This window comes from Triturus cristatus, chromosome 5_2 (assembly GCF_964204655.1).
Source record: "Triturus cristatus chromosome 5_2, aTriCri1.1, whole genome shotgun sequence".
Classification (NCBI taxonomy): domain Eukaryota; kingdom Metazoa; phylum Chordata; class Amphibia; order Caudata; family Salamandridae; genus Triturus; species Triturus cristatus.
The window spans coordinates 1,086,975,801-1,086,998,030 of record NC_140588.1 but is presented as its reverse complement, the minus strand read 5'-3'; positions in this window follow the sequence as shown (position 1 = coordinate 1,086,998,030).

Genomic DNA, 22,230 nt, shown 5'->3' with positions numbered 1-22,230 from the left:
GCTCTCTGTGTGTGATGGTGCGTCACCGCTCACTCACCATTGTGGGTCATAGTGTGTCCTCATCATTGTGTGTGATGGTGTGTCACCTCTCACTCACCAGTGTGGGACACGGTGTGTCCTGCTCTCTATGTGTGATGGTTCGTCACCGCTCCCTCACCATTGTGGGTCACAGTGTGTCTTCATCATTTTGTGTGATGGTGTGTCACCTCTCACCCACCAGTGTGGGACACGGTGTGTCCTGCTCTCTGTGTGTGATGGTGCGTCACAGCTCAATCACCATTGTGGGTCACAGTGTGTCCTCATCATTTGTGTGATGGTGTGTCACCTCTCACCCACCAGTGTGGGACACAGTGTGTCCTGCTCTGTGTGTGATGGTGTGTGACCGCTCACCCACCATTGTGGGTCACAGTGTGTCCTCATCATTTGTGTGATGGTGTGTCACCTCTCACCCACCAGTGTGGGACACAGTGTGTCCTGCTCTGTGTGTGATGGTGCGTCACCGCTCACTCACCATTGTGAGTAACAGTGTGTCCTCATCATTGTGTGTGATGATGTGTCAACTCTAACCCACCAGTGTGGGACACGGCGTGTCCTGCTCTCTGTGTGTGATGGTGTGTCACCTCTCACCCACCAGTGTGGGACACGGTGTGTCCTGCTCTCTATGTGTGATGGTGCGTCACCGCTCACTCACCATTGTGGGTCATAGTGTGTCCTCATCATTGTGTGTGATGGTGTGTCACCTCTCACTCACCAGTGTGGGACACGGTGTGTCCTGCTCTCTATGTGTGATGGTTCGTCACCGCTCACTCACCTTTGTGGGTCACAGTGTGTCCTCATCATTATGTGTGATGGTGTGTCACCTCTCACCCACCAGTGTGGGACACGGTGTGTCCTGCTCTCTGTGTGTGAAGGTGCGTCACCTCTCACCCACCAGTGTGGGTCACAGTGTGTCCTCATCATTGTGTGTGATGGTGTGTCACCTCTCACTCACCAGTGTGGGACACGGTGTGTCCTGCTCTCTATGTGTGATGGTTCGTCACCGCTCACTCACCATTGTGGGTCACAGTGTGTCTTCATCATTTTGTGTGATGGTGTGTCACCTCTCACCCACCAGTGTGGGACACAGTGTGTCCTGCTCTCTGTGTGTGATGGTGCGTCACCGCTCAATCACCATTGTGGGTCACAGTGTGTCCTCATCATTTGTGTGATGGTGTGTCACCTCTCACCCACCAGTGTGGGACACAGTGTGTCCTGCTCTGTGTGTGATGGTGTGTGACCGCTCACCCACCATTGTGGGTCATAGTGTGTCCTCATCATTTGTGTGATGGTGTGTCACCTCTCACCCACCAGTGTGGGACACAGTGTGTCCTGCTCTGTGTGTGATGGTGCGTCACCGCTCACTCACCATTGTGAGTAACGGTGTGTCCTCATCATTGTGTGTGATGATGTGTCAACTCTAACCCACCAGTGTGGGACACGGCGTGTCCTGCTCTCTGTGTGTGATGGTGTGTCACCTCTCACTCACCAGTGTGGGACATGGTGTGTCCTGCTCTCTATGTGTGATGGTGCGTCACCGCTCACTCACCATTGTGGGTCACAGTGTGTCCTCATCATTGTGTGTGATGATGTGTCAACTCTAACCCACCAGTGTGGGACACGGTGTGTCCTGCTCTCTGTGTGTGATGGTGCGTCACCGCTCACTCACCATTGTGGGTCATAGTGTGTCCTCATCATTGTGTGTGATGGTGTATCACCTCTCACTCACCAGTGTGGGACACGGTGTGTCCTGCTCTCTATGTGTGATGGTTCGTCACCGCTCACTCACCATTGTGGGTCACAGTGTGTCTTCATCATTTTGTGTGATGGTGTGTCACCTCTCACCCACCAGTGTGGGACACGGTGTGTCCTGCTCTCTGTGTGTGATGGTGCGTCACCGCTCAATCACCATTGTGGGTCACAGTGTGTCCTCATCATTTGTGTGATGGTGTGTCACCTCTCACCCACCAGTGTGGGACACAGTGTGTCCTGCTCTGTGTGTGATGGTGTGTGATCGCTCACCCACCATTGTGGGTCACAGTGTGTCCTCATCATTTGTGTGATGGTGTGTCACCTCTCACCCACCAGTGTGGGACACAGTGTGTCCTGCTCTGTGTGTGATGGTGCGTCACCGCTCACTCACCATTGTGAGTAACGGTGTGTCCTCATCATTGTGTGTGATGATGTGTCAACTCTAACCCACCAGTGTGGGACACGGCGTGTCCTGCTCTCTGTGTGTGATGGTGTGTCACCTCTCACCCACCAGTGTGGGACACGGTGTGTCCTGCTCTCTATGTGTGATGGTGCGTCACCGCTCACTCACCATTGTGGGTCATAGTGTGTCCTCATCATTGTGTGTGATGGTGTGTCACCTCTCACTCACCAGTGTGGGACACGGTGTGTCCTGCTCTCTATGTGTGATGGTTCGTCACCGCTCACTCACCTTTGTGGGTAACAGTGTGTCCCCATCATTGTGTGTGATGGTGTGTCACCTCTCACCCACCAGTGTGGGACACGGTGTGTCCTGCTCTCTGTGTGTGATGGTGCGTCACCGCTCACTCACCATTGTGGGTCATAGTGTGTCCTCATCATTGTGTGTGATGGTGTGTCACCTCTCACTCACCAGTGTGGGACACGGTGTGTCCTGCTCTCTATGTGTGATGGTTCGTCACCGCTCACTCACCTTTGTGGGTCACAGTGTGTCCTCATCATTATGTGTGATGGTGTGTCACCTCTCACCCACCAGTGTGGGACACGGTGTGTCCTGCTCTCTGTGTGTGAAGGTGCGTCGCCTCACACCCACCAGTGTGGGTCACAGTGTGTCCTCATCATTGTGTGTGATGGTGTGTCACCTCTCACCCACCAGTGTGGGACACGGTGTGTCCTGCTCTCTATGTGTGATGGTGCGTCACCACTCATGCACCAGTGAGGGACACAGTGTGTCCTCATCATTATGTGTGATGGTATGTCACCTCTCACCCACCAGTGTGTGGCACAGTGTGTCCTCAACATTGTGTGTGATAGTGTGTCACCTCTCACCCACCAATGTGGGGCGCGGTGTGTCCTCATCATTGTGTGTGATGGCGAGTCACCTCTCGTCCACCATTTGTAGGGCACGGTGTGTCCTGCTCTCTGTGTGCGATGGTTTGTCACCGCTCACTCACCATTGTGGGTCACAGTGTGTCCTCATCATTGTGTGTGATGGTGTGTCACCTCTCACCCACCAGTGTGGGACACGTGTGGGGCACGGTGTGTCCTCATTATTGTGTGTGATGGCAAGTCACCTCTCGTCCACCATTTGTAGGGTACGGTGTGTCCTGCTCTCTGCGTGATGGTGTGTTACCGCTTACGTACCAGTGTGGGGCACAGTGTGTCCTCATCATTATGTGTGATGGTATGTCAGCTCTCACCCACCAGTGTGGGGCACGGTGTGTCCTGCTGTTTGTGTGTAATGATGTGTCACCTCTCACCCACCAGTGTGGTGCAGGATGTGTCCTTCTCTCCTTGTGTGATGGTGTGCCACCTCTCAGCCACCAGTGTGGGATATGGTGTGTCCTGCTCTTTTTATGAGATGGTATGTCACCTCTCACCCACTAGTGTGGGGCAAGGTATCCCTTCCTGTACAAAAACAATCTCCCTGCAATGCAGGCACCCTTGCACCATGGCGCAAGGGTCCCTTCATGTTGCGTGGCAGCCCATTGTGCACCAGGACAGGGGAACACACAGGGATGCGTCATATTGTTGTAAATATGACGCATCCCTGTGCTTTGAAAGTGCTGCAGCAAAGGGTTTGCGGTAGTGCCCAGCGCCACTTTCTTGTAAATAAGGCCCGTAGTGTCTTGTCGGTTAGAACCATTTTGGTTCCTGCTGACCTCCGTAGAGCTGTGACATAAGTGGTAGAGGGGAATGGAATGAAGGCTGGTTTAGAATGTTGAGTTTGCAGTTACACGCAGTGTAATACTAAGCTCCATGTGTGGCGTAGTCATTGTGGAGTACCCGGGCTGGGGAGGACGCTACAACTGGCGACAAGAAAGGGAAAAATTAACTCCTAGAGAGTTTGCCGTCGTCCAAGTAAGCTGGTCGTGCATGCCACGTGTGCCGTTGTCAAAGTATGGAATCGATACTGAATGCATGTGGAGTCAAAGCACAGCTCCAGCCACTGTGAAGTAGATGAATATAACAAAAGCACTGCATAGAATCTACAGGTCTTGACCGAGAACCTGCTGGTCAGGCCACACATAAAGATACCGGCTGCCACGCAATATAAAATCATATGTTATACAGACTATAAAAGGCTGAAGGCGGAAACAACCAGGTTTTCCAAGAGCATCAATTTAAAATCAAAAAGTGCATAATAGTGCTGCGGACAGGAGCGCTGCAAATGGAGAGCAGCTAAGTGTCAGAAAGTGCAAATTGACATTTAGAAACAAAGAAATAATTGACTTTCCAAACTCATTAAGAAGAGTCATCGTGACACTACACTCAGTGAAGTGTCTCAAGGAGACGTGCCCGGGTCGTGCTTACAGAGCCATGCACAACCGAAGTGCCGTGCCACCGAAGCTGTTGACTGGGCTTCGGAACGGCGCTGTAAGCCAGAGAAGAGTGAGAGCCGAACAAGGTGTCTGAAATTGTGAAAGGTTGTTTTTCCAATCAAGACCAAGAAGAAAGTCATGTTTCCGGTTATCATTGAAGATGATCCAGAAGCCAGTAAGTCACAAGGCCTCACAGACAGTTTGCATAAAGCAATTCACAGTGATTCACCAGCAGTGTCCGTAGGTTCTATACGAGTCTACAATGCTGTTGCATTCCTGAAACAACCATCTCTTTTCGATACCGACAAAAAGCAAAATATTGATGACAGATGGATTATTTGGTTAGAGATATTTGAAGATTTTTTTTATGTACTTGGAGACTGATAACACAAAGATTAGCAAGTGTTTTCTTCAGAGCACATTTCTGCACAATAATGAGCAATATCCACGGGATTAACCACAAGCTTACAACTAATCAATCAAGGATTTCTGAAGCACAGAAAATCACACGTGAGGGTCTCAAGGCGCTGGCGTTGCCAACTGCCTTTTGGTGATCTGTTCATTCAAAGAGCCAGTTCTTTAGTTCTTTCCTGAATTGCTGGAGCGTTGAGGTGTTTCTGAGATGGAGGGGAGGTTGTTCCAAGCTTTGGCTGCATGGTGTGAGAAGAAGCGCCCTTCGCTGTTGCCTCACGGATCTGGGGGTGTCTGCCAGGAAGAGGGAGGCGAATCATAGGTGTCTGTTCGGTTGCTAGAAGGTCAAGCATTTGTTGATGTATGCTGGTCCTTCGTTCTGCAGTGCTTTGTATGCGTGGGTCAACATATTGAACTGGCATCTCTTCTGACCGGGGAGCCAGTGTAGCTTCTTGAGGTGGGGTGTGATGTGGGTCAATTTGGGGAGGTTGAGGATCTGTCTTGCCTCTGAGTTTTGAATGGTCTGTTCTCTCTTTAGGAGGCGTATGGTAATTCCTACGTAGAGCGTGTTCCCGCAGTCCAGTCTGCTGGTGACGAGGGCTTGAATGGCGGTTCTTCTGGTTTTGATTAGGAGCCATCTGAAGATCGTGCGGAGCATGCGTAGGGTGTGGAGGCAGGCGGATGATACTGCTTTTAACTGCTTCTTCATATATAACTTGCTGTCCAGGATGAGGCCGAGGTTTTGTGGGTGGCTGTTGGGGTAGGGGATGGGCCAAGCTCAGCAGGCCACCATGCATTGTTCCATAGAGAGGTGTTGTTCACAAGGATGAGGACTTGCGTCTTTTCTGTGTTGAGCTTGAGACAGTTGTCTTTCATACAGTCAGCCACGTTCATCATGCATCTGTGGAAGTTGGCTCTGGTGGTGGAGTAGTCTTCTGCCAGCGAGAGGATGAGCTCGGTGTCGCTGGTGTAGAAGATGATGGTGAGTCGTTGGGGGACCCCGCAGGTGATTTGTTTGGGGTTCTTCTGGTGAGGTATGCAGTGATCCATTTGAGGGTCACTCCCTGGATTCCGATGTGGTGGAGTCCTCTTAACCAGGATGTGGTGGGAAATGGTGTCAAAGGCGGCTGTCAGGTCCAGGAAGCAGAGCTTTGGGTTCCAGAATAACGTGCTAATCGCCGCAAAGCACTTCAGCGCCCCGTCAGGTGTAGTAAGCGCTATATAAATACAATTACAATTATATTTCCTGTCACAGTGACATCACGTCTTTGTGCTATTGCTATAGTTCCCTGCACATTCACCACCCACCAGGAGATGCATTTAAAAAGAGTTTTGAACTTGCTTCTGGGTGACTGGTCTTGGACCAGGAGCTTGTCTCGTATGGCCAGCTGGCTGGGTCAAGAGCGTCACTTTCGACTGGCAAATGTGTTGTTGCTTGTCCTTCCGTGCTGTGTCATTTGACTGAAGGGACCCAATATGGGTCAGTATATCAGCCATTGGCCTCACAAACATGAGGAATTCAGGGGAGCACAGCATCATGCAGTTGGCGGAGAAGTGTCTGTACACCCTTGGGAACTGATGTATGTCATATTTCAATGTTCAGTTGCTATTCGACGCCCAGTCTGATGGTCTCCTTTATTGCCACATAATAAAGCTACACATCACCTGTGGCGTGGGGCTACAGGGTATTGTTTTTCAATGCTATATTCCTAACTCTGTCTTATTTTTTTTAACAAATCTTTTTAATGCAACGAGAGAGCACATTACAGCAACGATAGCAGCTATCAGCACTCAAAACATTACGATACAGCAATGTCAAAGGGAGTTTACAAGAATCGTCTAATGTCCCAAGTATTAATCACTACCTTCCATCCATATCGGTGAGGCCTTCTGCATCACTCCTGTCACTCCAAGCCACTTGGGTCAGTTCCCACAACTGGTGTGTACAACATCCCCCTCATCTCTTTCCATCAACGCCATACCTTCATCCATTTATGTGGACAACCCCACCCCTCATAGACTATCTTATCCGCTTGCATGTACCAATCCATGTCAGATTTTCACTCCTGCAGTGTCGAGCGGAGGTAGCTCTCCACAATCCTGCTATGGGGCATTTTGCAAAATATAAAGGAAGGGTGGTGAAGCCATCATCTTAAACAATGCAGCCTTCCCTCGCATGGAAAGGGGCAGGGCCTTCCATTGTTCAACATCCCTTCTTAGCCTCTGTAGCGGGGTTCCAGGTTATGCTCTCGAAAGACCCGCAGGTCCCTAGTGATAAATAACCCCAGGTATCGAAATCCATCCGTAACCACCCCGGCCAATGGTATCAAATGCCATTTAGGCATCCTAGGAGACTGTCATGGTTACGGGATGCGGCTCTAGGGGCACGGGCAGATGCTTGCGCAAGCTCTGTGGCAAAATGCATGTGTCACTCCTATGGCACGCTTTTGGTGGTTCTGCTATCGCAGACGGAGCCCTTCATAGTTCATTGATGCTAATGTTATAGTTCATTGATGCTAATGTTATCTCTGTTTGTGCCCACTAAACATCCTCTGTGTATTCAGAGTTCTCATTATGTACATATCTGCTCAGGACACAAAAGTCAGAAGTTAGCAGATTAGATTTATAAAGGAAGACAAGACTCCAATTATGCTGCTCACTCTGTATACGATTAAGCCTTCTATTCTGTAAGACTATGGCCGGTAATGTGAAGCCACACCCCCTTCTGACGTCGTTCCGCTCCCGCGTGCCTGAACACCTGCAAAATTGCAAGGGCGGGTCCCTTCTATAAAAGGAGGACCACGCCCGTACTTAACCGCTCACTATTCCTTTGCCGATCCCGCTGCCGCGTCTTTGCTGAGTCAGCTGCTGGAGCTTCCCGGCGGCTTCGCGAGTGATGCGGTTGGTCCGACGGCTTCAGAAAAGTTGTTGCAGACTCCCAAGGCAGACAGCAAATACTTCGGGGGGGCAACTAGGTGAAAAGGTGATGTTCTTTTCAACTCGACTGAACCAGGGTAAGAACATCATTGACAGCGCACCAAGCGAACATGCTCAATTACCTCTTGAAGCGTTCTTGTTAATTTTTGCTTATTACGTAATGGGCACATTACTTGAATTTAAGGAATGAATGTCAAGAATCCATTCTTTTGAAATAATCCTGAACTTAAAGGACAATTTTTGGAACTCTTTGGACAATGAACTAATAAGAAAACTATTGTACAAAGTTGCTAGGCAGGTCCAGCACTATAGTCAAGACTGTTAAGTAAAACTGATACAGCTTTTATCTAAAATCCAAGAACTTCATCAGAAGTAACAAGGAAAGGACAATTGGTGGGTATTATGCAGTTTTCACTCAAAGCATTTAATGCCCTTTCTGAAATGAGGAATGTTTTAGTGAATTAATGACCTTGTGTGTTCTATTTTAGTAATCCTCTTACACTACGCAGATTATGCAGTAGGGAAACTCTGGTGAATATATATATCCAAATAATTACAAGTATAGATTATGCCATTCATGTTAACAATCATTTTGATGTGACGCATGTTCTATTTGTTTTACAGATCTCCTTCCCCACTGTTCCCTTCCCAACCGCCCTTTCCCCCACCTGGCCACTTCAATACTCTGTGTCATAACAACAATTCAGAGTTGGAGCTGCCTGGAAGTGGACCCATCTATCATCGTGCAAGCCCCGAGGAATAAACGTCCAGACAGAATAGTGAGCCCACGACCTATATTCCTCCCGACTTGCTCGATCATAGAATGGCTACCTTAGATGATATTATGAAAGCATTAGGGCGGGTGCAGCAGGTGTTAGCAGACTCCAAAGCACGTACCACTGCCTTAGCAGAGAGCGTCTCTGTATTGCAGCATAGGTTAGATGGTAGAGACAAAATAGAACACAATCCCTTTGATGTTCCTTTAGGAAAATTTCCAAGTGCGATTCATCCTGTGGGACAGGGAACAACGAGTGGCGGTTCAAACCCTACAAATATATCTGTAAACGTTCCTACCCCAATACCCTTGGCTGTGCCTGAAAGATTCTCCGGAGACCCTGCTAAAATCCAAATTTTTCTTACACAAGTTGAATTACATTTTACTTGTAAGTCGACAGCCTTCCCTGATGCCCAATCTCGAGTTGCGTTTCTCATCTCGTATCTAGCTGGAGATGCAGTATCTTGGGCAGTACCTTTAGTGCGTGAAGATAACACCATTTTGTATAATTGGAAATCCTTTGTCCAAGAATTTGAGAGAGTTTTTGATCGTAGATCTGCCACACTGTCTGCTGATAAAGAATTGCTGGAGTTGCGTCAAGGCAATCGTGATTTAGTTACATATCTCACCCATTTCAACCGACTAGTATCAGAAACTAAAAGGCCAGAAGAAAAGAAGGCTGCGATTTATTACCATGAGCTGAGAGATGATTTAAAAGATGTCCTTGCACAAATCGATCCGCAACCCAAGGGGTGTACAGACCTAATAAACTTGACTTTAGGTTTGGCTCACAGGTTATCTGAGCGAAAAGGACGGCGACCAGAACGCAATACTTTTCGGTTTGGAAGAAATAAAGCAGCGATTAGTATTCCATCCTCAGAAATTCATGGTGAACCCATGGTGATTGGATCAGTCCATCCATCCTTAACAAAAGACGAAAAAGAAGCAAGAAGCAAGAAGATTGTGCTTGTACTGCGGAAGAAAGGATCATTTTGTAAAGGACTGTCCAACCAAATCCAAGAACCGAACCTATACACCAACTAACAAAACAGTCAATACCTTGATAAATCCGACAGAAAACTAAATATCTCAAAAGGAAAAAAAGGGGATCGTTTGAGTATCTGGCAAATCTCTTCCGTAAATGCATCCAACGATGGGCAAGTTGCTCATTTAACCGTAGAAATGATGTTAGAAATCACTCCAAAACAAAAGAAAATTGCTATAATTTTACTAATCGATTCAGGGCCAACCGGCAATTTTGTAGATTCAACCTTGGCTCAACAATTGTCCTTACCTTGTGAAATCAAGAAAAAACCAAAATTGGTGCAAACTGTAGATGGAAGAGTTCTAACTTCAGGTCCCATCATAAAACAAACTCAAGCTATGCATTTGGAATGTATTGTGACCAACGTAAGACATGTAGAAACAATTTCTTTCAATTTAATTAGTGACCCTCAATATGGATTCATTCTTGGCATGCCTTGGTTACAATCTCACAACCCACAGATAGATTGGGTTCAGCGAAAAATCAGTGGGTTGTCTGCTTTATGCAAACAACGCTGTGTTGTATGTACACCTAATTAAAGAGAAAACACTCAAGACGGAAATCATTTCCTAGCTACAGCCGAAGAGAAAGAAACAAGATTGTTACAGCAATATGAAAAATTTCGAGAAGTGTTTAACGAAGGAAAAGCAGATACTTTATCACCTCACAGGGCATAGGATTGCCAGATAGACCTTATACGAGGAGGTGTGGTTCCAAATTGTCAGATTTACACTTTGACAGAAAAAGAGAATAAACACTTAAAAGACTATCTAGACAAATACTTAACCAACGGATTTATCCGACCGTCCAAATCTCCAGCAGCCTCTCCGTTATTTTTTGTACCTAAGGCAAACGGGGAACTCTGCTCTTGCATCGACTACAGAGCACTAAACAAAATAACAGTAAAAATAAGTACCCGCTTCCACTCATTCCAGTTTTGTTAGATCAAATAAAGGCAGCCGTAGTTTACACCAAACTAGACCTGAAAGGTGTCTATCATTTAGTACGGATGAGATCCGGAGACGACTGGAAGACTGCATTTAAAACCAGGTATGGCCTTTTTGAATATATGGTCATGCCGTTTGGGTTCTGTTACGCCCCAGCGGCATTTCAATTTTTTCTAAACAACATTTTGCATGAGTTCCTAGACAGATTCGTCATTGTATATATCGATGACATCCTTATTTATTCAACCTCTCATGACATTCATGAACACCATGTTTCCACAATTCTCAACGTATTGCAGAGAAATGGTTTGTACTGCAAACTAAGTAAATGCGACTTCCATGTCACTGAAGTAGAATTCATTGGCGTCATTCTTACTCCTGGAGGCTTCCAAATGGCTCAGAGAAAGATCCAGGCAGTACTCAATTGGCCTAGCCCAAAAACAGTTCGTGATGTACAATGCTTTCTGGGCTTTGCAAATTTCTATAGACGCTTTATCAATCATTTTTCCCAGCTCATAGCTCCAGTCTCTCAGTTCCTGCTCAAAAATGTTCCATTTCAATGGAATTCTGAAGCTCAGAAAGCTTTCGATCAGCTTAAAATGGCGTTTACTTCTGCTCCTATTCTTGTTCATCCTAATCCAGAACAGCCTTTTATTGTGGAAGCTGATGCCACGGATATTGCAGTAGGGGCTATTTTGTCACAAAGAAACATAACCTCTGGCCAGTTACATCCTGTGGCTTTTATGTCAAAAAAATGATACCCAGCTGTAAGAAATTATACAATTGCGAAAAAAGAACTGCTGGCAATAATGGGCGCTTTTAAAGAATGGAGACACCATTTATTTGGAGCAAGACATACCATCACAGTCTATACAGACCACCGCAATTTACAATTCATGAAAATAGCTCGTGCTTTAACTCCACGTCAAATGCGGTGGATGCTGTTCTTTTCTGAATATGATTTCATAGTCACCTTTCGCCCAGGCATTGACAATAGAAAAACAGATGCGTTAACTCATCAGGATTTGACACAACTTCCTGCAATCGAAAAACCACAAGCCATAATCAATCCTGATAAAGTTATTTGTCTGATACCTACTGAAGATTTCTTGGACTCTGTACGAGATCATTTCCCAGTTAAAAATTGGAAGAATTGGCTCACAGAGGAAGTAAACCACAACAATATTCAAGATTTACCATTCCACGATAATGCCTTATTTGTACCTACTGAACAGTTGCAAAAAACAGTATTTGACTGGCATCATACTCATCCATGCTCAGGACATCCAGGCAGATTGAAAACTATAGCAGCAATTCGTTGAAACTTTTGGTGGCCAAAACTGAGTCAAGATATTACCAGATGGGTTTCTGAATGTGAAACACGTGCCCGGAATAAAAACGAACATGGAAAGCCTAAAGGTTTGTTAATGCCTCTACAAACACCTCAGAGACCATGGGAACATTGCTCAGTTGATTTTATAACAGAATTACCAAATGATCAAGGTCATACATGTATACAAGTGGTTGTGGATAATTTTTCCAAAATGGGACATTTTGTGGCTTGCAAAAAAATACCTACATCTAGTAAACTAGCTAATTTATTGTTGATTCATGTTGTTCGTCTCCATGGCATGCCACAAAAAATAATTTCGGTACCGTGAGCCTCAATTCACTGCCACTTTTTGGTCCCAACGGTGTCGATCATTACAAATTTCTTCCACACTTTCTACAAGTTACCATCCACAGACCGATGGTCAAACAGAGAGACTTAATCAGACATTAAAGCAGTACCTCCGCTGTTATGTATCAGCCACAAGTGGCTCTTGGGTTAATCTACTGAGGTTAGCGGAAATTGCTTATAATTCAGCCCATCATACTTCTCTACAACATTCTTCTTTCTCTTCTACATATGGTTTTCATCCTACATATTTACCAATGACTCTTTCTGACAAAAAACAGTTGGTTCCTTCCATTTCGGCAGGAGTTAAACAGATTCAAAAAGTGCACTCCCCGATAATGAAGCAACTAGATTTGGCAAAAGAAAAATACAAAGCTGCAGCAGACTAACATCGCATACAAGGTCCTCAATACACGGTGGGTGACAAAGTAGGATTATCCACAAAGAACATGCAATTCAAACACAAGACGGCCTTTCACTCCAAATTCATTGGTCCTTATACCATATTAAAACAAGTTAATCCAGTGACCTATAAACTGCAATGACCTCCTCAGATGAAAATACATCCTGTTTTTCACACCTCTTTGTTGAAACCCGCACCTCAACATTGTGCTACTCAACCTGCCCCTGTAATAGTGGCTGGGTAAGAGGAGTTTGAAGTGCGTCGAAGTTTGGATTTGCGTATACGGGGCTCCCGTTTGTGGTACTCAATCTCTTGGAAAGGATATGGTCCTGAACATGATTCATGGGAACCTGCTGTCAATGTACACGCACCTCGCTTGGTGCGACAATTCCATGACTTCCACCCTCTGAAACCTGCCCCTAGAGACCGCTTTGGAGGGGGGAGTACTGTCATGGTTACGGGCTGCAGCTCTAGGGTCACGGGCAGATGCTCGTACAAGCTCTGTGGCAAAATGCATGTGTCACTCCTATGGCACGCTTTTGGTGGTTCTGCTATCGCAGACGGAGCCCTTCGTAGTTCATTTATGCTAATGTTATAGTTCATTGATGCTAATGTTATCTCTGTTTGTGCCCACTAAACATCCTCTGTGTATTCAGTGTTCTCATTATGTACATATCTGCTCAGGACACAAAAGTCAGAAGTTAGCAGATTAGATTTATAACGGAAGACAAGACTCCAATTATGCTGCTCATTCTGTATACGATTAAGCCTTGTATTCTGTAAGACTATGGCCGGTAATGTGAAGCCACGCCGCCTCCTGACGTCATTCCGCTCCCGCGTGCCTGAACACCTGCAAAATTGCAAGGACGGGTCCCTTCTATAAAAGGAGGACCACGCCCGTACTTAACCGCTCACTATTCCTTTGCCGATCCCGCTGCCGCGTCTGTGCTGAGTCAGCTGGTGGAGCTTCCCGGCGGCTTCGCGAGTGATGCGGTTGGTCCGACGGCTTCAGAAAAGTTGTTGCAGACTCCCAAGGCAGACAGCAAATACTTCGGGGGGGCAACTAGGTGAAAAGGTGATGTTCTTTTCAACTCGACTGAACCAGGGTAAGAACATCATTGACAGCGCACCAAGCGAACATGCTCAATTACCTCTTGAAGCGTTCTTGTTAATTTTTGCTTATTACGTAATGGGCACATTACTTGAATTTAAGGAATGAATGTCAAGAATCCATTCTTTTGAAATAATCCTGAACTTAAAGGACAATTTTTGGAACTCTTTGGACAATGAACTAATAAGAAAACTATTGTACAAAGTTGCTAGGCAGGTCCAGCACTATAGTCAAGACTGTTAAGTAAAACTGATAAAGCTTTTATCTAAAATCCAAGCACTTCATCAGAAGTAACCAGGAAAGGACAAGTGGTGGGTATTATGCAGTTTTCGCTCAAAGCATTTAATGCACTTTCTGAAATGAGGAATGTTTTAGTGAATTAATGACCTTGTGTGTTCTATTTTAGTAATCCTCTTACACTACGCAGATTATGCAGTAGGGAAACTCAGGTGAATATATATATCCAAATAATTACATGTATAGATTATGCCATTCATGTTAACAATCATTTTGATGTGACACATGTTATATTTGTTTTACAGATCTCCTTCCCCGCTGTTCCTTTCCTAACACCCTTTCCCCCACCTGGCCACTTCAATACTCTGTGTCATAACGACAATTCAGAGTTGGAGCTGCCTGGAGGTGGACCCCTTTATCAACTTGCAAGCCCCGAGGAATAGATGTCCTGACAGAGACCACCAATGTCTCTTCTTGGATTGTGGTGGCGCAGCCCAGTACCCCATGTAGGTGCCTTAGATTCAACACTGAATCCCTATTTGGCACAAACCCGATTGATGTGGGTGTATCAATGTGTTAATAATCTGAGACAGTCTAGTGGCTAGCAATTTGGCCAAAATCTTGACTTCCGCTTTGAGCAGTGAAATTGATCTGCAGGAAGTACTCAGCCCCGGTGGTTTACCCGGTTTATGAATAACTACGATATTAGCAAATCGCTGATCGGCTGGCAATGCTCCAACTTCACAACACTCGTAGAACATGTTTCTCAGGTAAGGGGTGACCTTAACTGCGGTGAGCTAATGTAATTCAGTAGGTAGTCCGTTAGGGCCCATCGCATTCCCCGCATTTAGTGCTTGAATAGTAATCTCACCCTCTGTGAGGTCCTGCTCCTGGAGGTTTCTATTCTCCGGCGCTAGTCTAGGTATGTTAAAACCGTGGAGCAGCTCCTGCGCTGCATCCAAGGAGGCCTCGGAGGATGGGGCATATAGTGTACTGTACACTTTTCAAATTCCTCAGCGATACATTGCCTGTCTCTCACCCGCTCTCCCACATCGTGAACTATTTCGAATACCCACCCCGATGCCGTCTCCCTCCTGTCCAATCACAGCAGGAGCTTACTCGCTCTGTCCCTGCGACATATAAACAGCATTGTGTTGCTCTGTATCTCGCTCTGGCCACCTCCTTCGCAATATCTTTGTATTCTTTCTGTTTAAGTGCCAGGCAGTGCTGAAATCTGCCTGGGTCTCAGAGGGAAGCTCAGCTTCTAATTTCTGTATGTCTTGCTCAAGAGACAGCAACTTTGCTACTTTTTCTTTTTTATGACCCGCGATTAGGGAGATGCTTTGATCACTCATTACAGCCTTAAATGCTTCCTAGAAACCCCCAGCCAACTCCACCGCCCCCTCGTTATTTGCAAAATAACGAGCAGTTGCCTCTTGGAGGGCCGCTCTTATATATGAAACTGTAAGGTACCAGGGGTTGAGGGGCGGTATGTGCCTCCCCTCCCCTTGCTGCCATCCGAATGTTGTGGAAATCGGGTAATGATCTATAATGTCTCTCGCTAGGTGGTGCACATCTCTAAAAGCCAGAATCTGCCGAGTCAAGGCAAATATATAATCAAGTCGGCAGACGGATCCATGTGGCCCTGAGTGAAAGATGTATTGATGAGTTGTGGGGCTAAAAGTCCGCCACACATGTACCAGGTCCATTACTCCTAGGAAATCCGAAAGCAGTCTGCCTGCCGCCTAACCTCTATGTGTGGGCAAGCGGTCCATTTCCCAGTCAACGGCTACGTTACAGTTGCTTCCCAGCATTAATTCACCCTCTAGGAGATTAAGAAGGAGGGAGGTCAAATCTGCAAAAGCTGAAGTGTACACCCTCAGGGGTATGTACAGTGAGATGAGAATGAGGAGTCGCCCCTCCCAGTGTCCCGTGAGTGCCACAAATTGGTCCTGAATGTCAACCCACCATTGCGTCCCCTTTAATGAAACCAATATGTTACCTCTGAATTGAAAGTCAATCAATCATAGGTTTGTTGAGCATGACTACTCACCCGTAAGGGTCTCAAAGCACTGGGGGGGGGGGGTTGTGGGAGGTGCAGGGTTCAGTCCATCAAGGAGGCGGTCTATTGAAGAGTCATGTTTTGAGGTCCCTCGTGAAGATTTTGGTCAAATTTCTTCGTGGGAGCAGGTGCTGGGTTTTGTGGATGGTGGGTGTATTGAAGGTGAAATGAATGCAGCGATGGTCTGTCCACAGGAGTTCGGTGGTGTGGCTGAAAGTGATGGAGTTTCCTGTTGTGAAGATGGGGTCGAGGGTGTGTCCTGCTGAGTGCGTGGGTTTAGTCACGATCTGGCGGAGTCCAATGTTGTGGAGGTTGTCCAGGAGGGATGTTGTGTTGGGGTCTTGTTGGTTGTCGAGGTGGAAGTTGAGGTCTCCCAGCAAGGTGTAGTTGGTGGCCGCGATGGCCTGCGGAGTGATGCTGTCCGTGATGGTGTTGGTGAATGGTCCGCGGGGTCCGGGAGGTCGGTACATGAGGGTTCCCCGGAGAGTGGTGGCAGGGCTGGCCTGCATCTTGAAGTGTACGTGTTCAATCAGGTCTGTGGGCTCGTCGGAAAGTGTGTTCAGTCGGACGGTGGATTTGGGGACGATGGCAATCCCCCACCAGGGTGGGTGGGGCGGTCCTTTCAGGAGATCTTGTATCCTTGGGGAATGGCGATGGCGAGGTCAGGTCCCGAGGTGGTGTTGGTCCAGGTTTCAGTGAGGAACGTGACATCCGGCGTGGTGCTGTCCAGGAGTTCCCAGATTTCGGTGGCATTTGTAGAGGGATCTGACATTGAGGCAGTTGCATTGCAGGGTCTTTGGTGCAGTTGCGTTGTTGTGGGTGGGTTGTGCTGGGTCCGTGGTCTTGGCGGTATGCAGCAGGAGTGGCGGCAGCTGTGACAGCTGAAGGGTCTGTGAGTGTCAGCTGGTGAAGCTAGCTTGGAGTTGTTGCGTCCTGGATTGAGTGCATAGAGTGCAGGTGGGTTGTAGCGTTGGCGGTTCGGTGGTCCAGGGTTCCTGGCGGTGGTCGCGGTCAGGTCACGGACGGACGCAGACGGGCTTGCCTTTGGCATGCCGCAGGCGCCATTAAGTATGGGTCAGGGAGGGCTGTACAACTGGAAGGCGGGGAGGGAAAACTGGCTTGGGATGGTCGCGCTGGGGGGGAGGGGCCGCGGGGGCAGCAGCGGTGGGAAAGAAAGCAGGTGAGAGGCGCACAGAGTAGAAAAGTGAATACTGAAAGGAGAATGGAAAATGATAGAGAGTGACAGTAAAAAGGGTGCCAAAGCAAAGGTGAAAGGAAAAGGAAAAGCAAGCAGAAAAACGAAGCAAGAGAGAGAGTGAGAGGTCCACTGGCCACCAGGGAAAAGGAACAGGTATAGCCTGCGGGTAGAGGAGGCCTCGAACACCAACACAGAGTGCAGGGGCTCAGGAGGGTCGCACTTGATGGTGGAGCTGCGAGGGTGGGAGAGCAATTTCACTGACAATGAGTCAGTTTCGTAAGTGCGTTCTGGACAGTTCGTGCAGAGAAATAGTCTCTTCTTACCACACCCAAGGGGGAAGGGGACACCGGAACCTCCCATCCATGTTCCACCCCCATTAAACTCACCATCTACACCAGAGGCAGCCAGGACCCAAGACTGCTCCACAATTGAGTTCGGTCCATGTAGCAGTCCCAGCGTATCCCAGTGGCTGATGCTTTAGCAGCCTTTTCATCATTCAGTGGGCTTCGGTGCTGACTCTGTCAGGCTAGGTCTTTTCCCCTCTGGGCTCTTCGTGCTAAGGATTTTCTGTCCTTAACTGGCCTACCGCCATTTAGCCAGTTCCAAGCTTCCTCAGGGATTTCAAAGAACCATGTCTTATCTTATGCTTCCACCTGGAGTTCAGCAGGAAAAATCCTGTAGTACTTCAGGCCTTGGTCATGTATGGTCTTTTTAACTTGCAGGAAAGAGCCCCTAAATTTCTGAACCCGGAGGGTAAAGTCTGAAAAAAACATGACAGTAGAATTTTCAAAATTTGTGTGAGGGCGCGGCCCGCGCCCTCTGCAGGATCACATCCCTATCTCTGTAATTGAAAATTCATGCCACAATTGGACGTGGGGGGGCCCTAGTCTTGGATGGCCCCCTGGTACCCAGTGTACCCTCTCCAATGGGAAGTAGTTGGAAAGTCTGCAAGGCTGTAGTTGTTTCAACACCAGGCCTTCCATGGGCTTTCTGTTCGGTCCGGTACTCTAAGTATGTGAATATTATTGCGGCGCAACCGCCCCTCTAAGTCCTCCACCTTGGCCTCCAACATACTGGAGTAGCACCGAAATTCCTGCACCTGAGCTTTGAGGTTCTTAGTGTCAGCTTGTAGTGTCGTTATCAAGTCCTCGGTCAGTTTCACTCTAGTGCCCAAATGACACAGGTCAGCATGCATCAGAGTGACTTCTGCTGTGCCTGTGTCGATCTTACCTTCCGGGGAAACATGCACACCCTGGATCGCGGCCATAATGCCCTTCAAGGTTGGATACCCTTCTGTTGCGGGCGTTAGGTGTTGCCGCTCCTCACCCCCTGGGACCGGCACATCAGGTTTGGACTGGACGTACTTGTCTGTCTTGGTCTGGTGCATTGCACGGGATCCTTTACTGCCAGACATTATTCTGTTGTACTGCGCCATCAAAGTCCAATCTGTTGATATTGGGTCCAGTTAAAGTGGGGGAGGGGACCCAGGGGCGGGCCACAGGAAAGAGCGGGGGCAGGACCTTCCACCGCCTACCAGAGGGCTATGAAGTCACCTCTGCGGCCTGTCGAGAGCCCGTTGTGGCCCCTATCAGATATCAGCTACCCCCTCATTGGTCTCCATTCACTAGGTGGCAGCTCCCGCCGCCAGAGACGTACTGCTCCTCAGTTCTTGCTGCAGGGCGAGGGACGCCTCCCAGTATCAATAACGCACACTGCAAGGCCTCACCATTGCACTGGGGCCCAGGAGAACCACCGCTCTCTGCTTCAATAGGTTACTAAGAGGCACTCTTTCCCAGTGAGTCAATGGATCCCTCACAGGCCTCAGCACAGTCCTGCACGTTTCACCCTCACCGCATCAATCACTGTTTATCCAGGACAAGGCTCCTAATTCTCTTCCAGGCCTCCGCTTCGAATGTTCGCCCAGCCGCACTGCAGCCTGTCAGTTTGTTTCAGCACGTAGGCGCCCCAGCATGTCCCTCACTTCGCCACACTAGAACACAAGCAATCTTGCAAGGGAGACCCCTGGGCGCCCTACCCCGTCACCGCCTCCACTCTGAGTGGCCTGCTGGATCAGCGATAGCAGGCGCCTGGGCCCACGCGGTGTGAGTCCACGAGCCTGACCGCCAACCACACTTCCTCACTCGATCCTTGTCACCACTTCAGCCCGGGGCTTCCCTATCACTGGTAGGCCAACACTGTAAGCTCCGCTCCCGGAGCTCCGGTTTTTCCTGGGAGGACACCACAGGCCACCGCCAGGCTACGCACATCTCACGATGCGGAGGAGGTTAGTGGAGGTCGGATAGATGCGCAGATATTCAACGGCGGGTGGCCGGAGCCACATGAAGACGCAAACATGTAATTAACCTGTGCTATATATTACAGAGAGATATTACTCAAATTTAATTAACCTGTGCTATATATTACGGAGGGTGATTTCTGTGCTATATATTACAGAGGGAGATTACTCAAATGTAATTAACCTGTACTATATTTTACAGAGGGAGATTACTCAAATGTAATTAACCTGTGCTATATATTACGGAGGGAGATTTCTATGCTATATATTACAGAGGGAGATTACTCAAATGTAATTAACCTGTGCTATATAGTACAGAGGGAGATTACTCAAATGTAATTAACCTGTGCTATATATCACAGAGGTAGATTACAAAATTAACCTGTGCTATATATTACAGAGGGAGATTACTCAAATGTATTTAACCTGTGCTATATATTACAGTGGGAGATTACTCAAATGTAATTAACCTGTACTATATATTCCAAAGGGACATTACCCGGGTTGATCGCCCCTGCTTTAGATTAAAGAAGAAAGTGATCTAATTTTATGACCTTGGATTACATTATAAAGAGAGATTCCTCTGTTTAACCGTTTCGCTGCGGCGCAAATTCCGCCGCAGCGCTCCCGCAATGCTGACATTCCGATCGCGGGCGTGGTCATGACGTCTCCCGGCCGTCGTCCGCACACGCCCATCGTGACTCATGACGGCCGGGAGACGTCATGAGCATGGAAGAGGTTAATCTCGTCCGCATTATGTTGTAGGTGATTACTCGGTTTGGATCGCCCATTAAAGGATTACAGGAAGTATCTCCTTCAATAACTTCACTCTGTTTCGGATTACAGGACATCCACTGGATTCATTTATCCAGAACTCCATTACATAAGAGTTACCCAGATTACTGGATTCTTTGCAAAACTAGAGAACGAGTTTAAATTGATTGCTTTATTTTACACTCACTACTCTAATCTCATACTGTATTATTCTATTGCATGCTGCCTTCGATCGCGAGGAGATGATACTCCGGTTACTTTGCATTCTAGGTCTGTAAGGAAAGAGGTTATTTTAGGCTGACAATTGTACACTAAGAAGCAGAATCACAAGGGATTTGCATCAGGGTGTCACTTTTATGGTGCACCCCAGACGCATAATCCTTTTTAGTGTTTACTAATTCACGCAAAGCCACTTTATGTGGCTTAGTAAATTCAGAGTAACACAAGGCAACATATACCGCTACCTTGCAATACTTTGCCTTGGGTAGGTGTTCCATGAATGGAGTTTGGGCATTCCCACACATCCACCCACAGGTTTCGGCTCATTCCCAGATTTGCTAGTAAACCTGGTATTGCATCAAAATGCCACGCCTTTCCCAGTGAGGTGTAGTGAGGAGAAATATCTTCATTTCTCCTCATTGTTTCCTCTTTCCACCTGTCCTGCATTCTGCAGCACAAAAAGAAAGAGGAAAATGCCGTTAAGGTTGTTTTTGTGCAGGAAGGTGTCCCTTCCTGCACAGAAGCAATGCTGCCTGTAATGCAGGCACCCTTGCACTGGATTGGCACTAGGCGGCACACAGTGCGCCGGCGCTAGGAGGCAGCAGGCACGCGCCATTCCTTTGAAATCTGGAACGTTTCTGCTGTTTCCTTTTCAATCAACGCAACACGGTGGCTTTGATTTTGAAATTAAGGGACTGATCACTTTTCCTAGTGATAGACTGTGTAAGTGTGTTACTTCGCCTGCACTGCTTGTCCCAGTATTAGACCAAAAGTGCTTTACCCTGAGTACTTTACCGTGCACTTGATTCAGGGAATTGTTTCAGTTATTTTACCTTGTAATGGTTTCCAAAACAATATTACTTTGACTTCTTTATAGCTGGTGACCAAAGATTCTTCACCTTTCCTTAGATAACAGGTATGAATGAATGAAATTCTATTTATAAAGCGCGATGGCTACCCTGAGGCCTCCCAGCGCTAGGTATATATATATATATTACATACAGATATATATATATATATATATATCCAAACAAAGCACACGCAAACCCTCAGCAGTGTGAAACCGGCCACACCAGCGTACTTTCAAATCTTTTATTCCAGGCAAAACTGCATGACGCGTTTCGAGGTGAAGCATTGGATCACCGACTGCGCCAACACTCTTGCCCCTCTCCAGAACACTACGATACGACAACATGAAAGCCACCTGGTTCACTACGGACCTCCGAGAATCCAAGCACTCATGCCGACGACTGAAGAAAGCATGGAGAAACAGAAAAACCCCAGAGCACGCTTCGCCTACAAGGCCGCCACCACAGCACACCACCAATTCATCAAATCAACTAAGAGAAACTTCATCCAGGGCAGAATCCTCTCCAACTCCCACAACCCCAAGGAACTCTTCACCATCATACAAGAATTCACCAGACTCCACAGCAAAACTACCAATGTCCCTCCCTCCCTCCCAAGACCTCTGCAACAAACTCAGCTCCTTCTTCCACCACAAGGTCAGGATGCTCTACAACAACTTCGACAACCAAGACCACAGCACAGACCCTCCACCCTCCACCA